Raw genomic sequence first — 18,000 nt, 5'->3', positions numbered from 1 at the left:
GTCTCCATGCTGCTCCGGACTTGTTAATCTGACTAATAAACTGGCTTTAACAAACCTTTGGACTTTCTTGTACTGATTGTATTGCATTACTTTTGAGAGACAACTTCTGATATTTGGAAGGTTTAATAAGCTGCCTGCAGGAACATGACAACTGTCTCACTCCATCTTAAGAACTTACATTGGTTATCCTCACTTGTCACTTCTGCATCACAGTCTAGGTCACAATTATGATGCAACTGCAGCGTCACTGACAAATGCAGTGTTGGCCTCATGATGATGCTGCAATATGAAGGCGTGTCATTCACAGCAGTCGGACTGAATATGTCCAGCAAAGGTGTCAATCTGAAATTTCTTTCATACTTATCACTCTGAGCAGACGGCAGAAAGAGACTCATAAAAACGCCAGAGGACACAACATACTGCTGTACGAGCAGCGAAAAGCACTTTGCCCAAATACACAAGAATTGCAATTAATTCAGTGACTCTCCAAGGCCTACAGTGTTTAAAAACAGACAGGAATTAAGATGAACCCTTTCTGAAGAGGATTTTAGGCTCTTAAAACAAACCATGCTTTGTGCTTCCCCAAGATGTTTAGGAAGGCTGTTCCATAAGCATTGTGTGGCAGAGCAAGAGGCTTACATTCCCCTCCTTCCATGATACAGAGCTTTTGTACTTGAGACTCAGACAACCAAACTGTTGGTAGATCTGAGGGTGGAAGTTTGTGGTGTGATCAGGAAGCATATCATATGGTATGGATGGTAGCTGTGGAACAGATTCCTGAGTTTATAACTTAAAGATTGAAGGTGAAAAATGCTGTGCATTAACAATGTACCTATATCAATATAACAGGGTTTCTAAGTGGCTTTTACTATTGTGAATGTGCATGTAGAGTAGTTTAGGATAATTGACTAAAATGGTGCATTGTCAGTCAGGGGCGCTGCTAGGGATTTTGGGCCCCATGAAAAGAATCTTTACATGGCCCCCCAACACAGCGGCTATTTTACATATAATTATGCATTTTAATGGTATTTTTGACTATCATTACCATATTTGTGAAAGAAGAACAATATGACAGTTGACATGTACAGTAGGGGAAGAACTGAGCATTCTGAATACAATGGAATTCATTTTGATTCATTTATTTGCTGCAACACTGATTCTTTTTTGATGATTCTCTTTATTGGAAGGATTTACACAGGTAACAACATACCAGTACAACATGACAGAAGACTTCCAAACCCGCAACACTGATTCTTAAATTGGAAATAAACTCTTCCATGAAAAATTAGCAATTATAATCAGTGGAGAGAAAAAAATCTCAGCAAAAACAAAAACACCATCAAAATACAAAATGGCCATATATGATTTCTCATCATTTAAGTAGAACTTGATATATGAAAGAATGGCAAATATATAACGTTGCCGACTGAGTCAAACTTCCCTTTGCAACCTTTCAATCACTGGTCCTTGCTCAACTTTTCTCACCAAAAGCCCAATGCCAAGCCTTCTCACGTGCAAAATCACTTATCAGGTCTTTGAAGTCCAGCTTTCTAGCCAACTGACTCTCAATTGACAGCATGGCAAGACTGCAAAGTCTTTCCTGAGACATTGTGGACCTCAAATAGTTTTTTTGAATCATTTTTAGTTTACTGAACGCTCTCTCACCACCAGCAACAGTAACTGGCAGGGTGCAAAATATGCGCAAATTGATGCACACTTCTCCAAAGATGCTTTGCAGCTGCAGCTTACAAATTGCATTCAGGAGTTCAAGAGGGGACAGGTTAGGGGGGAAGTTGGAAGCATATACACTGTTTAGGTGTCTTACTTGATTTTCAAAATCAGGAGTAAGATCACTAGAATACACAGAAGACATTTTGTCCTCACTAATCTGCCCAACTTTCAGAACAGCAGAAAACTCGTTGACAATATGTGCAGTGCCCTGGAACCTAGTGTCCAAGTCACTGATGATACTGTCCATGGCAGTATAAAACACAGTGTTCCGAAACACTGTTTCTGAACTCTCCTGAGTTGTCTCCTCTTCAGAGGTTTCATCATGGAATCTCCGCCTTTTCTTCTGGCGGCTGGACTCCTTGCTTAACTGAGGTGTAACATTAATTTCCCCAGCTATCAATTTTGCCTCAGCTAGGAGAGAGTCCCATGCATCTCTTAGAGACTGCATCTCTTCTGTCAAGTCTCTGATATTGGCTGCCTCTGTCAAGTGATATTTTTCCTGACTGGAGAATAACATTCCTGTTGTCAATACTTTGCAGTACCTTCAGCCAGACAGTGAGAAGAACAACAGCATCAAATGACATAAAGTATTTCCTCAAACTATTAGCTTCTGATCTTGCTTCACTGGTGAGACTGCATGTCATAACTATGCTATCAAGAGATTTGATGACAGAAGGTAGGTGCTTTGCCACAGGTTTAACAGTCTCAATCCTTGCACTCCAGCGGGTATCAGATAGGCGATGCAATGAGCAACCTGTTTGCTCTTTATAGATGACCCAACGCTCTGGTCTGCCACTTACAAATGTGTACAGGCCATTTATGCAGCCGAAAAATGTGGATACCTCTGGGCTTGACTGTGCAGCATGCACATCAACAAGATTTAATGTGTGGGAGGCACATGGTGAATAAGTAGCCAGCTTGTTTTTCTTCAGTATTTGAGCTAGGACTCCCTTTATTTTCCCTGACATGTTAGCCCCGTTGTCATATCCCTGCCCTCTGCAATCACCGATGTCTATCCCATGGTCACAAAGAACTGCATCAATCATCTCTGCTATCTCACTCCCTGTCTTTTTGTGAAAATCCCTGAATTCAAGGAACCTCTCCGTAATTTCCCACTCATCTTTTTCTTTGTCATATTTAACATACCGTAGTAGCACCACATTTTGCTCCGTATGGGAAATGTCTGGTGTGGCATCACAGATGACAGCATAATATATGGCATCCTCCCGTTCCTGCAGAATTCTTTTCAGAACTCGTCTACCACATAAGTTGATAAACTCATTCTGACTGTCAGAGCTAAGTTGCTGGCCAGAAACCAGGGTCATCAGTCAGATGATCTTCTTCCCTTTCAAAGACCTCAACATCAGCTTGTTGTTCTTCCTGCCTCTCTGTTGTCTTTCTGACTCTTTCTGTATTCAGTCCATCCTCCTCTGAATTCCTTTCAACATCTTCGTCCTCACTCTCTGTCGCCTGTGTTTCTGCACTCACTTTCATCTGTACCCTCTTCCTCCACATTCCTCCCTGACAAACCAGAAGAGGGTCCTGGACTTGGCTATGTAGAGTGTACATGACATACATTAATTATATAGTATTTCCTATAATATAACTATTTGTAATAGCATAGTCACCAACATGTAAACTTCTGATTGGACTGCGAGCAGTCACCCCAGTCTGCTGCACACACCACAGATGTTCTCACTGCACGTCTTTAATTTTTTAAAAGGGTTTATGCTTTTTAAACCATTAAAATTGTTCAAAATTTATTTTATTTAATCTTTCCCATAACAGATTCACCTTTGTATTGTTTTGAGACTGTAGTAAAATGTATTATTATTATTTCAACACACACAGCTGCTCACCTCCTTCCTCATGTGGGGGCACTGGGGCTGGTTCAGGGGCAGGGGAAGTTGGGGGCTGACAGACAGCTGCTGGTGCACTTGACTCTGTTCAGAATGAGGCATCATTTTGACAGAGGGGAGATCAACTATTATTGAATAAGAACAGCTTGATAAATGTTTGACTGGATTGATTATTTAACTAATATAGTAGTAAAATGTAAAAATCCAGAGTTTTCTTGAGCTGACATGGTGAGAAAAGTTGTCTCAAAAGTAATGTAATACAATCAGTACAAGAAAGTCCAAAAGGTATGTTAAAGCCAGTTTATTAGTCAGATTTACAAGTCCGGAGCAGCATGGAGACCTGCAAGGTAAGAAACTCAGTAAGTAAAGTGTACTGTAAATACTGAGAATATGCATTAGTGAGTTGTATCTTACCACAAGTTGCTCTCAGTAGCCACCTTTGGCTGGTGCTTTAGCAGGATAGTTCTGGTTTGAGGCTTCACTGGTGACTCCTGATACTGGTATGACTACAGGACCAGACTCTTCTGGGGTGTAGCGAGTTTTAGTATACATTGCTCTTCCTCGCTGGTACCTTGAGCGAGAGCTGAAGGCGTAGACTGGCTCCAGATCAGACACGTCACTGAAGACCACCTCTGGGTTTTCATCCCCAGCATCAGAGCTGGTAACAAAGCCGTAAGAGGCATCCCCTACAGAACCACTACCTGCGCTAGCATAGCCACCATATCCATAGCCACCACCTAGAGCACCACTGTCATACCCACTGGGCTGAGAAGCTGGATAAGCAGCCCCATATGAGGAGACCACAGGGCTGTAATAGCGCACAGACCGCCAGCCTGGGTCAGCAGCACCTGACCCAGCAGCACCTGAGCCATATTCTGTGGAAACACAGGATTCTGTTTTAGCAGTAACTAGCATTCATCACAGGATGTTGAGTCAAGTACAGAGCTTTTTAGTGTCTGATTTCAGTAGTTCTTGGCTTACTTTTCCCTGCAGGGACACAAGAGATGCTTCCAATCAGCAGGCATGAAATCCACAACAACCTAAAAAGAGAAATTTGGTTTTGAGTTGAGATTTCAGTAACATTTAAGAATATAGAGTAAATTACATACCTCATCCTTGTGTAGTTAGGTGGATAAATTCAGGTTATAGTTGAAGCTAATGTGTGGCTTCTTCCCAACAGGCTGTACATTTAAAATGAGATCATGATTAGCAATATTAGTTACAATTACAGTCAGTATTGTAGCCCAGACCAAACCAATTTCATACCTGCCAACAAAGCAGCAAACCTTCCAAACAGGAGCTCTGCTGTAGTGTCTTCAGGAACTAAGAGGTGCTTTTAAATGATTCTCAATGCTGTGGGGATTGATTGCTCATTAGTAACAGCTGGTGATAAAGGAGATCTGGAGTGTGGGTTAATTAACCTGCACGTTAAGAAGCAAACAATCAAGTGGGCACTTTAGGCCTGTACTATGAAGCTGGATTAACATACCCGGTATATCTCTCTGTTACCCAGACAGTCGCAATCCTGATAAACGGTACTATGAAGCTGGTTATCAACTCGGTAATTTTTACCCAGGATTTTCCAATCTTGATCACTGCACGCTCACATAAAGGGATGGTGTTTGCAGCATCTGACCAATCGCACACATGGAGAAACCCTGCAGAGCAGACTTCTTTACCATGGAGGAGCAGACAATTATTCTTCAAAAATATGAAGAATTCAAACACATCATCCAGACCAAAAGCAACACTGTTGCTGCAGCAAAAGCCAGGAAGGAATGCTGGCAGAAAATTGCCGACTCTGTTAATGTGTAAATTCGTGAGACAATATTAATTCATCGGACAATATAAACGTACAGCACTCTGATCACTCAATGTCACTTTATTACGGCACAGACATTTTGGGCAGAGTGCTTCCTCATTGCCCTTCCTTTCGTTGCGACATTAAGTTCAACATTCATTTGACATTCAAAATACAAACCTATTACGCGGTTCAACCATTTGAGTGAATGATGTCAAACCAACTGTATACCATACAGAATAATATCCCTCATATGCTTCAAGGATTATTTTTTAAATATATATTTTGGTCAATTAAAAAATATGAATAAAATTCTGCTTTTCTGCACTTTTGCAGCGATTACTCTCAAGATGTTCTTATTGAGTATTTTTGTCAGGTTTCCTGACACAAGTTCTGAAACTGGAGTGGTGGTAAGGTTATTTATTTATTCTAATTGTAAAAAAAATTACAAAAAGATATATTTGTAAAATAAGCCTTGAGGCATATCAGGGATATTAGTCTGTATGTTATACAGTTGGTTTGACATCATTCACTCAAATGGTTGAAGCGCATAGGTTTCTATTTTGAATGTCAAATGAATGATCTCTTATCCAGAACATAACCTGCTCCGGAGCAGGTTAGCCGTTCAGCATAAGTTACCATGGTGATTTACCCCGTAAGAACTGAACCAGCGTCGTAGGACGGACAACCCAGGGTTAACCCTGAAGTTACCTCGATAAGAGAAAATCCAGCTTCGTAGTACAGGCCTCAGGAGTGTCCTTCTGGCCTAATGCTTAGGGTGTATGGAAGGAAATCCAGGAGGTAGTAACAGTAGCCAGAGCCAGTTCTGCTCCAGGTCCCAGCCAAGTACCCTATAAGGTGTACAAGCGCTGCCCAGGGCTCCTCCGAATCCTTTGGAAGATGCTGCGTGTGATCTGGCGAAGAGGGACCATCGCGGAGCAGTGGAGGCAGGCAGAGGGCGTCTGGATTCCTAAGGAGGAGAACTCGACCAAGCTGGAGCAGTTCCGATCCATCTCACTTCTCAGTGTGGAGGGGAAGATCTTCTTCAGTGTTCTGGCCAGAAGGATGACAGCCTTCCTCTTGAAAAACAAGTACATCGACACATCGGTGCAGAAGGGCGGCATCCCAGGAGTGCCAGGGTGCTTGGAACACACCGGAGTGGTCACACAGCTGATCAGGGAGGCACGGGAGGGGAAGGGAGACCTAGCGGTGCTTTGGCTGGACCTCGCCAACGCATATGGGTCGATCCCCCACAAGCTGGTTGAGACCACCCTGGACCACCACCACATCCCCTGCAAGATCAAGGACCTCATCCTGGATTACTATGGAGACTTCAGGCTGAGAGTTACATCAGGGAGCATAACATCTAACTGGCACCGGCTCGAGAAAGGGATCATAACAGGCTGCACAATCTCGGTCATCCTTTTCGCTCTGGCCATGAACATGTTGGTCAAGGCCGCCGAGACAGAGTGCAGAGGTCCCCTGTCCAAGTCTGGAATTCGGCAGCCTTCATGGACGACCTGTCTGTCACGACCACTTCAGTGCCTGGCTGCAGGTGGATCCTTCAGGGCCTGGTCAAGCTCATCTCTTGGGCTAGGATGAGCTTTAAACCAACAAAATCTAGGTCCATGGTTCTGAAGAGAGGCAAAGTGGTGGACAAGTTCCGCTTCTTTGGGGACGGCGCAGTAATACCATCAATCACTGAGAAACCAGTCACTAGCCTGGGCAAGGTGTTTGACTGTAGCCTCAGAGACACAGCATCAGTCCAAACAACCATCAAGAGGCTCGAAACTTGGTTGTCTACAGTAGACAAGTCTGGTCTACCTGGTAGGTTCAAGGCATGGTTGTACCAACATGGCATCTTGCCCCGTATCCTCTGGCCCCTGCTAGTGTACGAGGTGACGATGTCTACAGTCGAGACCCTGGAGAGGAAAATCAGCTAATACCTCCGACGATGGCTGGGTCTGCCACGCAGTCTCACAAGTGCAGCACTGTATGGCAGGAGCAACAAGCTTCAGCTCCCCATCAACAGCCTGGAGGAGGAGTTCAGGGTCTCCCGCACAAGAGAGGCACTGGTATATCGAGACTCCAAAGACTCTAGAGTGGCAGCAGCTGGTATCGTGGTGCGGATGGGCAGGAAGTGGAAGGCTCAAGAGGGGCTGGAGCTGGCAGAGTCTCGGCTGAGACACAAAGCACTGTTGGGCACAGTGGCATCTGGGCGAGCAGGGCTGGGAGCCATCCCACAACCACGGCACGACAAGGCTCAGGGCAAGGACAGACGCCATCTGGTCCTGAAGGAGGTCCGAGCAGGTGTCGAGGAGATGAGGACCAGCAGGATGGTGGGCATGCGGCAGCAGGGGGCATGGACAAGGTGGGAAGGAGCGCTGGAGAGGAAGTTGACCTGGAATGACATCTGGAAGACTGAGCCTCAGCGGATTAAGTTCATGGTCCAAGCTGTCTATGATGTACTACCCAGCCCAGCTAACCTGCATACCTGGGGCAAGAGTGACACTCCAACTTGTCCACTCTGTCTAGGAAAGGGGACTCTGGAGCACATTATGAGCAGCTGCCCATCAGCCCTTGGAGAGGGCCGCTACCGCTGGCGTCACGACCAGGTCCTGAGGACAGTGGCAGAGGCCTTCTCCAGTGCAGTGGACAATAACAAGCATGTCCGCAGCCAGAAGAGGATCAACTTTGTAAAGGCTGGAGAGAAGCCACGTCCGCAGCCAACACCATCAGCCAGCCTGCTCTCATCGGCATCGGACTGGGAACTGCGAGTTGACCTGGGCAGGCAGCTTAAGTTCCCAGAGTTTATAACATCTACTTCCTTGAGGCCAGATCTGGTATTGACATCTCCCTCCTCTAAGCAGGTCCTCTTAGTGGAACTGACAGTCCCCTGGGAGGACCGCATGGAAGAGGCCAATGAGCGCAAGCGGCTCAAATACCGAGAGCTCACCGAGGAGTGTCGGAGGAGGGGCTGGAAAGCTCGCTGTGAACCAGTGGAGGTAGGGTGCAGAGGCTTTGCTGCCCGCTCCTTGTGCAAGATCTACACCCTTCTTGGCATCACAGGAGCTGCGAAGAGGAGAGCCATCAAGTCCACCGTAGAGGCCGCGGAGAGGGCCTCTAGGTGGATTTGGATCAAGAGGTCCGAAAAGTGGGCCAACGCTGCTGGGACACAAGTCAGGGCCTGATCAACCCTGGCTGGGTCGCCTGAGGGAGGGTGTCTGATGTTGTGAGACCCGAAACACCCGATGACCTCAGGAAACAAACATCACTGATGATGTGTCCCAGCGCATCCACAGATGTATCTATACACTATACCAAATAACTGCAAGGTCCACATCCATGTTGCATGTTATATCGCTCTGTCTCTCACTGTCTGCCAAATAAAGGCAAAAAGCCTGACAAAAGTGGAAGAACTATTAGCATGCTTGACAACGTTCTTCTAACTATTTTCAAACTGAGTTCAACAAATAGTCAAATGTTAAGAACCCAGACTTTCAACTTGTGTAGACAGTTAGGAATTATTTTAAATATGAATCATATTTAAAATAATAGGGTTAGGATTGTCCTGGACCAGCTCCTAGTTTGTGCTGCTATAGGCCAAGACTGCCAGGGAGAGCTCCTCTCTCCTTCTACCTCTCTCTATCCATTTACATTCATGTACTATGTACTAATGCATTCACTAACTTAAACTTCTTCCCCGGAGTTGTCTGTGCTCTCATCTCACAGGTAACCTGGGGTTGTAGTTGGGGAATGACAGAATCCTGTCCTGCACTTTCTATTTTCAATGTTGATTTTGTGCTTCTCTCTCCTATACTTTCTCTAATCTTATTCTTCATTGATTTGGCACTATATAAATAAAGATTGATTGATTGATTGATTGATTGATTGATAGATAATGTTCAAAATAACTCAACAACCATGTCTCAACATCACAGGATTTGGTGAACTATAGTCCTCTATCACAGTGTTACCTTAATATTAGATTTGCTGGAGGTTGTTGCTCCAAACATTGACTGTGTATACATTAATGGTTCCACATGAGTTCAAACTACGGAAGCATATTGTTGACACACCATAAAAGTTTCACGTTATAATGTGATACTGAAGTTTATCTAGATATATTGAGAATTCAGCACTTTGGAATCCCTGTTACACTAAAAGATCTCTGAAATGTCACATCAGGTAATACTGCACTTTTCAAAGGTCTTCAGGGTAACGGCAACACTCCCATTTTGTTTTACATAATGAAACTGTGGAGAAAACTTGCTTTTTAGGTCAAATTAAGGACAAAAATGAGGCAATGTGCCACATTTTCAACAAGACCTCAACAGACCAGTCTTCTTTTGTTGACACCTCTCCTTGAAGATCCACACTCCAGATCTCCTTTACCACCAGCTGTTACTAATGAGCAATCAATCCCCACAGCATTGAGAATCATTTAAAAGCAGTTCTTAGTTCATGAAGACACTACAGCAGAGCTCCTGTTTGGAAGGTTTGCTGCTTTGTTAGCAGGTATGAAATTGGTTTTGTCTGGGCTACAATACTGACTGTAATTGTAGCTAATGTTGCTAATCATGATCTCATTTTAAATGTACAGCCTGTTGGGAAAACACCACAAATTAGCTTCAACTCTAACCTGAATTTATCCACCTAACTACACAAGGATGAGGTATGTAATTTACTGTATATTCTTAAATGTTACTGAAATCTCAACTCAAAACCAAATTTCTCTTTTTAGGCTGTTGTGGATTTCATGCCTGCTGATTGGAAGCATCTCTTGTGTCCCTGCAGGGAAAAGTAAGACAAGAACCACTGAAATCAGACACTAAAAACCTCTGTATGCTACTCTAAACATCCTGTGATGAATGCTAGTTACTGCTAAAACAGAATCCTGTGTCTCCACAGAATATGGCTCAGGTGCTGCTGGCTCAGGTGCTGCTGACCCAGGCTGGAGGTCTGTGCGCTACTACAGCCCTGTGGTCTCCTCATATGGGGCTGCTTATCCTGCTTCTCAGCCCAGTGGGTATGACAGTGGTGCTCTAGGTGGCGGCTATGGATATGGTGGCTATGCTAGCTCAGGTAGTGGTTCTGCAGGGGATGCCTCTTACGGCTTTGTTACCAGCTCTGATGCTGGTGATGAAACACCAGAGGCGATCTTCAGTGACATGTCTGATCTGGAGCCAGTCTACGCCTTCAGCTCTCGCTCAAGGTACCAGCGAGGAAGAGCAATGTATACTAAAACTCGCTACACCCCAGAAGAGTTTGGTCCTGTAGTCATACCAGTATCAGGAGCCACCAGTGAAGCCTCAAACCAGAACTATCCTGCTAAAGCACCAGCCAAAGGTGGCTACTGAGAGCAACTTGTGGTAAGGTACAACTCACTAATGCATATTCTCAGTATTTACAGTACACTTTATTTACTGAGTTTCTTACCTTGCAGGTCTCCATGCTGCTCTGGACTTGTAAATCTGACTCTAATAAACTGGCTTTAACAAACCTTTGGACTTTCTTGTACTGATTGTATTGCATTACTTTTGAGAGACAACTTCTGGTATTTGGAAGGTTTAATAAGCTGCCTGCAGGAACATGACAACTGTCTCACTCCATCTTAAGAACTTACATTGGTTATCCTCACTTGTCAGTTCGGCATCAGTCCAGGTCACAATTATGATGCAACTGCAGCATCACTGACAAATGTAGTGTTGACCTCATGACGATGCTGCAATATGAAGGCCTGCCATTCACAGCAGTCAGACTGAATATGTCCAGCAAAGGTGTCAGTCTGAAATTTCTTTTATACTTATCACTCTGAGCAAACGGCAGAAAGAGACTCATAAAAACGCCGGAGGACACAACATACTGCTGTATGAGCAGCGAAAAGCACTTTGCCCAAAGACTTGTGTAGGAACATAAGTATTGCACTTGAGTGACTCTCCAAGGCCTACAGTGTTTAAAAACAGACAGGAATTAAGATGAACCCTTTCTGAAGAGGGTTTTACGCTCTTAAAACAAACCATGCTCTGGGCTTCCCCAAGATGTTTAGGAAGGCTATTCCATAGGTACGTAAGCTCTGTATCATGGAAGAAGGGGAAATTAAGCCTCTTGCTCTGCCACACAATGCTTATGGAAGGTGAAAAATGCTGTGCATTAACAATGTACCTATATCAATATAACAGGGTTTCTAAGTGGCTTTTTACTATTATGAATGTGCATGTAGAGTAGTTTAGGATAATTGACTAAAATGGTGCATTGTCAGTCAGGGGCGCTGCTATGGATTTTGGGCCCCATGAAAAGAATCTTTACAGGGCCCCCCAACACAGCGGTGAAATTTTTTGATGCTATTTTACATACAATTATACATTTTAATGGTATTTTTGACTATCATTACCATATTTGTGAAAGAAAAACAATATGACAGTTGACATGTACAATAGGGGAAGAACTGAGCATTCTGAATACAATGGAATTCATTTTGATTCATTTATTTGCTGCAACACTGATTCTTAAATTGGAAATAAACTCTTCCATGAAAAATTAGCAATTATAATCAGTGGAGCGAAAAAAATCTCAGCAAAAACAAAAACACCATCAAAATACAAAATGGCCATATATGATTTCTCATCATTTAAGTAGAACTTGATATATGAAAGAATGGCAAATATATAACGTTGCCGACTGAGTCAAGCTTCCTTTTGCAACCTTTCAATCACTGGTCCTTGCTCAACTTTTCTCACCAAAAGCCCAATGCCAAGCCTTCTCACGTGCAAAATCACTTATCAGGTCTTTGAAGTCCAGCTTTCTAGCCACCTGACTCTCAATTGACAGCATGGCAAGACTGCAAAGTCTTTCCTGAGACATTGTGGACCTCAAATAGTTTTTTTGAATCATTTTTAGTTTACTGAACGCTCTCTCACCACCAGCAACAGTAACTGGCAGGGTGCAAAATATGCGCAAATTGATGCACACTTCTCCAAAGATGCTTTGCAGCTGCAGCTTACAAATTGCATTCAGGAGTTCAAGAGAGGACAGGTTAGGGGGGAAGTTGGAAGCATATACACTGTTTAGGTGTCTTACTTGATTTTCAAAATCAGGAGTAAGATCACTAGAATACTTTGTGATCAGTGGTTGGCACACAGAAGACATTTTGTCCTCACTAATCTGCCCAACTTTCAGAACAGCAGAAAACTCGTTGACAATATGTGCAGTGCCCTGGAACCTAGTGTCCAAGTCACTGATGATACTGTCCATGGCAGTATAAAACACAGTGTTCCGAAACACTGTTTCTGAACTCTCCTGAGTTGTCTCCTCTTCAGAGGTTTCATCATGGAATCTCCGCCTTTTCTTCTGGCGGCTGGACTCCTTGCTTAACTGAGGTGTAACATTAATTTCCCCAGCTATCAATTTTGCCTCAGCTAGGAGAGAGTCCCATGCATCTCTTAGAGACTGCATCTCTTCTGTCAAGTCTCTGATATTGGCTGCCTCTGTCAAGTGATATTTTTCCTGACTGGAGAATAACATTCCTGTTGTCAATACTTTGCAGTACCTTCAGCCAGACAGTGAGAAGAACAACAGCATCAAATGACATAAAGTATTTCCTCAAACTATTAGCTTCTGATCTTGCTTCACTGGTGAGACTGCATGTCATAACTATGCTATCAAGAGATTTGATGACAGAAGGTAGGTGCTTTGCCACAGGTTTAACAGTCTCAATCCTTGCACTCCAGCGGGTATCAGATAGGCGATGCAATGAGCAACCTGTTTGCTCTTTATAGATGACCCAACGCTCTGGTCTGCCACTTACAAATGTGTACAGGCCATTTATGCAGCCGAAAAATGTGGATACCTCTGGGCTTGACTGTGCAGCATGCACATCAACAAGATTTAATGTGTGGGAGGCACATGGTGAATAAGTAGCCAGCTTGTTTTTCTTCAGTATTTGAGCTAGGACTCCCTTTATTTTCCCTGACATGTTAGCCCCGTTGTCATATCCCTGCCCTCTGCAATCACCGATGTCTATCCCATGGTCACAAAGAACTGCATCAATCATCTCTGCTATCTCACTCCCTGTCTTTTTGTGAAAATCCCTGAATTCAAGGAACCTCTCCGTAATTTCCCACTCATCTTTTTCTTTGTCATATTTAACATACCGTAGTGGCACCACATTTTGCTCCGTATGGGAAATGTCTGGTGTGGCATCACAGATGACAGCATAATATATGGCATCCTCCCGTTCCTGCAGAATTCTTTTCAGAACTCGTCTACCACATAAGTTGATAAACTCATTCTGACTGTCAGAGCTAAGTTGCTGGCCAGAAACCAGGGTCATCAGTCAGATGATCTTCTTCCCTTTCAAAGACCTCAACATCAGCTTGTTGTTCTTCCTGCCTCTCTGTTGTCTTTCTGACTCTTTCTGTATTCAGTCCATCCTCCTCTGAATTCCTTTCAACATCTTCGTCCTCACTCTCTGTCGCCTGTGTTTCTGCACTCACTTTCATCTGTACCCTCTTCCTCCACATTCCTCCCTGACAAACCAGAAGAGGGTCCTGGACTTGGCTATGTAGAGTGTACATGACATACATTAATTATATAGTATTTCCTATAATATAACTATTTGTAATAGCATAGTCACCAACATGTAAACTTCTGATTGGACTGCGAGCAGTCACCCCAGTCTGCTGCACACACCACAGATGTTCTCACTGCACGTCTTTAATTTTTTAAAAGGGTTTATGCTTTTTAAACCATTAAAATTGTTCAAAATTTATTTTATTTAATCTTTCCCATAACAGATTCACCTTTGTATTGTTTTGAGACTGTAGTAAAATGTATTATTATTATTTCAACACACACAGCTGCTCACCTCCTTCCTCATGTGGGGGCACTGGGGCTGGTTCAGGGGCAGGGGAAGTTGGGGGCTGACAGACAGCTGCTGGTGCACTTGACTCTGTTCAGAATGAGGCATCATTTTGACAGAGGGGAGATCAACTATTATTGAATAAGAACAGCTTGATAAATGTTTGACTGGATTGATTATTTAACTAATATAGTAGTAAAATGTAAAAATCCAGAGTTTTCTTGAGCTGACATGGTGAGAAAAGTTGTCTCAAAAGTAATGTAATACAATCAGTACAAGAAAGTCCAAAAGGTATGTTAAAGCCAGTTTATTAGTCAGATTTACAAGTCCGGAGCAGCATGGAGACCTGCAAGGTAAGAAACTCAGTAAGTAAAGTGTACTGTAAATACTGAGAATATGCATTAGTGAGTTGTATCTTACCACAAGTTGCTCTCAGTAGCCACCTTTGGCTGGTGCTTTAGCAGGATAGTTCTGGTTTGAGGCTTCACTGGTGACTCCTGATACTGGTATGACTACAGGACCAGACTCTTCTGGGGTGTAGCGAGTTTTAGTATACATTGCTCTTCCTCGCTGGTACCTTGAGCGAGAGCTGAAGGCGTAGACTGGCTCCAGATCAGACACGTCACTGAAGACCACCTCTGGGTTTTCATCCCCAGCATCAGAGCTGGTAACAAAGCCGTAAGAGGCATCCCCTACAGAACCACTACCTGCGCTAGCATAGCCACCATATCCATAGCCACCACCTAGAGCACCACTGTCATACCCACTGGGCTGAGAAGCTGGATAAGCAGCCCCATATGAGGAGACCACAGGGCTGTAATAGCGCACAGACCGCCAGCCTGGGTCAGCAGCACCTGAGCCATATTCTGTGGAAACACAGGATTCTGTTTTAGCAGTAACTAGCATTCATCACAGGATGTTGAGTCAAGTACAGAGCTTTTTAGTGTCTGATTTCAGTAGTTCTTGGCTTACTTTTCCCTGCAGGGACACAAGAGATGCTTCCAATCAGCAGGCATGAAATCCACAACAACCTAAAAAGAGAAATTTGGTTTTGAGTTGAGATTTCAGTAACATTTAAGAATATACAGTAAATTACATACCTCATCCTTGTGTAGTTAGGTGGATAAATTCAGGTTAGAGTTGAAGCTAATTTGTGGATTCTTCCCAACAGGCTGTACATTTAAAATGAGATCATGATTAGCAACATTAGCTACAATTACAGTCAGTATTTGTAGCCCAGACAAAACCAATGTCATACCTGCTAACAAAGCAGCAAACCTTCCAAACAGGAGCTCTGCTGTAGTGTCTTCAGGAACTAAGAGGTGCTTTTAAATGATTCTCTATGCTGTGGGGATTGATTGCTCATTAGTAACAGCTGGTGATAAAGGAGCTCTGGGGCCTGTTTCAGGAAGCAGGTTTAACAAACTCTGAGTTAAAACCTTAACTCTAGGTTGACCAACTCTGAGCTGTCAAACTCAGAGTTTTCAGTTTCAGAACAAGTGTTAACAGTTAGTTCAATCAACTCTGAGTCAAAGTAACTCTGAGTGAAGCTTCTGCATGAGGAGATACCAAGCCCTCATCAATGGAGCACTGATAACATGATTCACCATGACAACAGAAGAAACAAAGGGCTCAGTCCTCCTTCTTCTCCCCAAAGGAGTTAGAAATATTAATGAATACATGCAGATGATGAGTATATATTTAAGAAAAGACAGTCAACAGTGAGTATTAATGAAAAAAAGAGAAACATTTTGTCTCAAGTGGTCGACTTATTCAACATTTATGTTCTGTGTATGTGTGTGTGCGTGGCACATTTAACATTCATGCAGAGTAGACCCCAACAGGTACAAAGCGTAGGCCTACTTGGCAGTAACTGAATATGAAATATAAAAATATAGCTCAAACAAGTAAGGTATTGATTACAAGCAATTGTGGTGTTGTTTAGCCTGCCCTACCTCATTGAACAGCATTTAAATGCTACATTCAACATGTGATATATATTTCAGTAGTTGATGAAATCTTCTAAGCAAAAAAGAGTCAATTTTCCAGCCATCCCAACACTGCCAGTATTTAATATTGTCTATTTGAAACCAACACCTATGCCTTTATACATACAACACTACAAAAGTGTAAATGTTTAAGTGCAATAGTCAAATTTAGTTTTATGTTTGGGAACTTTCACCTTAATTTAACAGTAGCTGGTATAGAGAGAGAGAAAGTTCCTCACTGGTATTGAACCAGCGGCACTGTCACTATGAAGCATGCGCAGTAACCACTTGACAATCAATCATCTTCAAATACTGCATTTGTGACAGCCCGACAGACGGTTGCCTTGGAAACATGAACTTGAAAAGAGAAATTGTTCTGAACTGAGAGCATGTCCATGTCGTGTCGTACAGACGATACGAGGGCTGAGAATATTGTTCAGATAAATTATCGATTATACAGAAAAATGGAAACACTCAAACAGAGCATCATCAGAGAATGATAAAACATCCCAGCGGGGTCTGATCACCCTCTGAAGGAGATTTATGCTTCGTATTTGTGCTTCAATATTAACTGACTCTTTAAGAAAAGGACACTCCATGTCTGACACCTCCTTCAGTCTGCGGGCTTCAACTAAAAAGGAGGAGAAACTCAGGGTTAGTTGAAGAAAACCTGCCAGCGAGCAGGTTAGGTTCACGGAGTATGTTGCCAGGGTAACTGACTCAGAGTTAAGCTGAACTGGCTTTGTGAAACCGAAAAACCAGAGTTTCCCTCATCTCAGGGTTAACCAACTCAGAGTTTTCACTAAACCTGCTTTCTGAAACAGGCCCCAGGACATTGAAAATAAAACATTTGTGATTATATGTTAGTTAATAACTTAGTGTCATTCTTTTTTCTGTATTATAATTTCATCATCATCAGGGGCCTCTCTGGGCCCCCCTCAATCATGAGCCCCTAGAATCCGTCTCCTTTACACCCCCTTTTCGGTGCCCCACAGACAATGCACCATTTTAGTCAATTATCCTAAACTACTCTACATGCACATTCACAATAGTAAAAAGCCACTTAGAAACCCTGTTATATTGGATATAGGTACATTGTTAATGCACAGCATTTTTCACCTTCAATCTTTATGTTATAAACTCAGGAATCTGTTCTACAGCTACCCTCCATACCATATGATATGCTTCCTGATCACACCACAAACTTCCACCCTCAGATCTACCAACAGTTTGGTTGTCTGAGTCTCAAGTACAAAAGCTCTGTATCATGGAAGAAGGGTAAATTAAGCCTCTTGCTCTGCCACACAATGCTTATGGAATAGCCTTCCTAAACATCTTGGGGAAGCACAGAGCATGGTTTGTTTTAAGAGCCTAAAACCATCTTCAGAAAGGGTTCAATCTTAATTCCTGTCTGTTTTTAAACACTGTAGGCCTTGGAGAGTCACTGAAGTGCAATACTTATGTTCCTACACAAGTCTTTGGGCAAAGTGCTTTTCGCTGCTCATACAGCAGTAGGTTGTGTCCTCTGGCGTTTTTGTGAGTCTCATTCTACCGTCTGCTCAGAGTGATAAGTATAAAAGAAATTTCAGACCGACACCTTTGCTGGACATATTCAGTCAGAGGCAGACTGCTGTGAATGGCAGGCCTTCATATTGCAGCATCGTCATGAGGCCAACACTGCATTTGTCAGTGATGCTGCAGTTGCATCATAATTGTGACCTGGACTGTGATGCAGAACTGGCAAGTGAGGATAACCAATGT

The 18,000-nt window shown here is 43.2% G+C and overlaps 1 protein-coding gene and 1 pseudogene across 1 annotated transcript in view; both read left to right on the top strand.

Annotated features, from left to right (window-relative positions):
- Positions 1-18,000, top strand: part of has3 (hyaluronan synthase 3) — a 205,029-nt gene that overhangs the window by 85,392 nt on the left and 101,637 nt on the right. The window lies entirely within an intron of this gene.
- Positions 6,032-8,619, top strand: LOC128359477 (uncharacterized; annotated as a pseudogene).

This window comes from Scomber japonicus, chromosome 5, assembly GCF_027409825.1.
Source record: "Scomber japonicus isolate fScoJap1 chromosome 5, fScoJap1.pri, whole genome shotgun sequence".
NCBI lineage: Eukaryota > Metazoa > Chordata > Actinopteri > Scombriformes > Scombridae > Scomber > Scomber japonicus.
The sequence above is the reverse complement of the archived record's forward strand: the minus strand, read 5'-3'. Positions and strand labels throughout refer to the sequence as shown.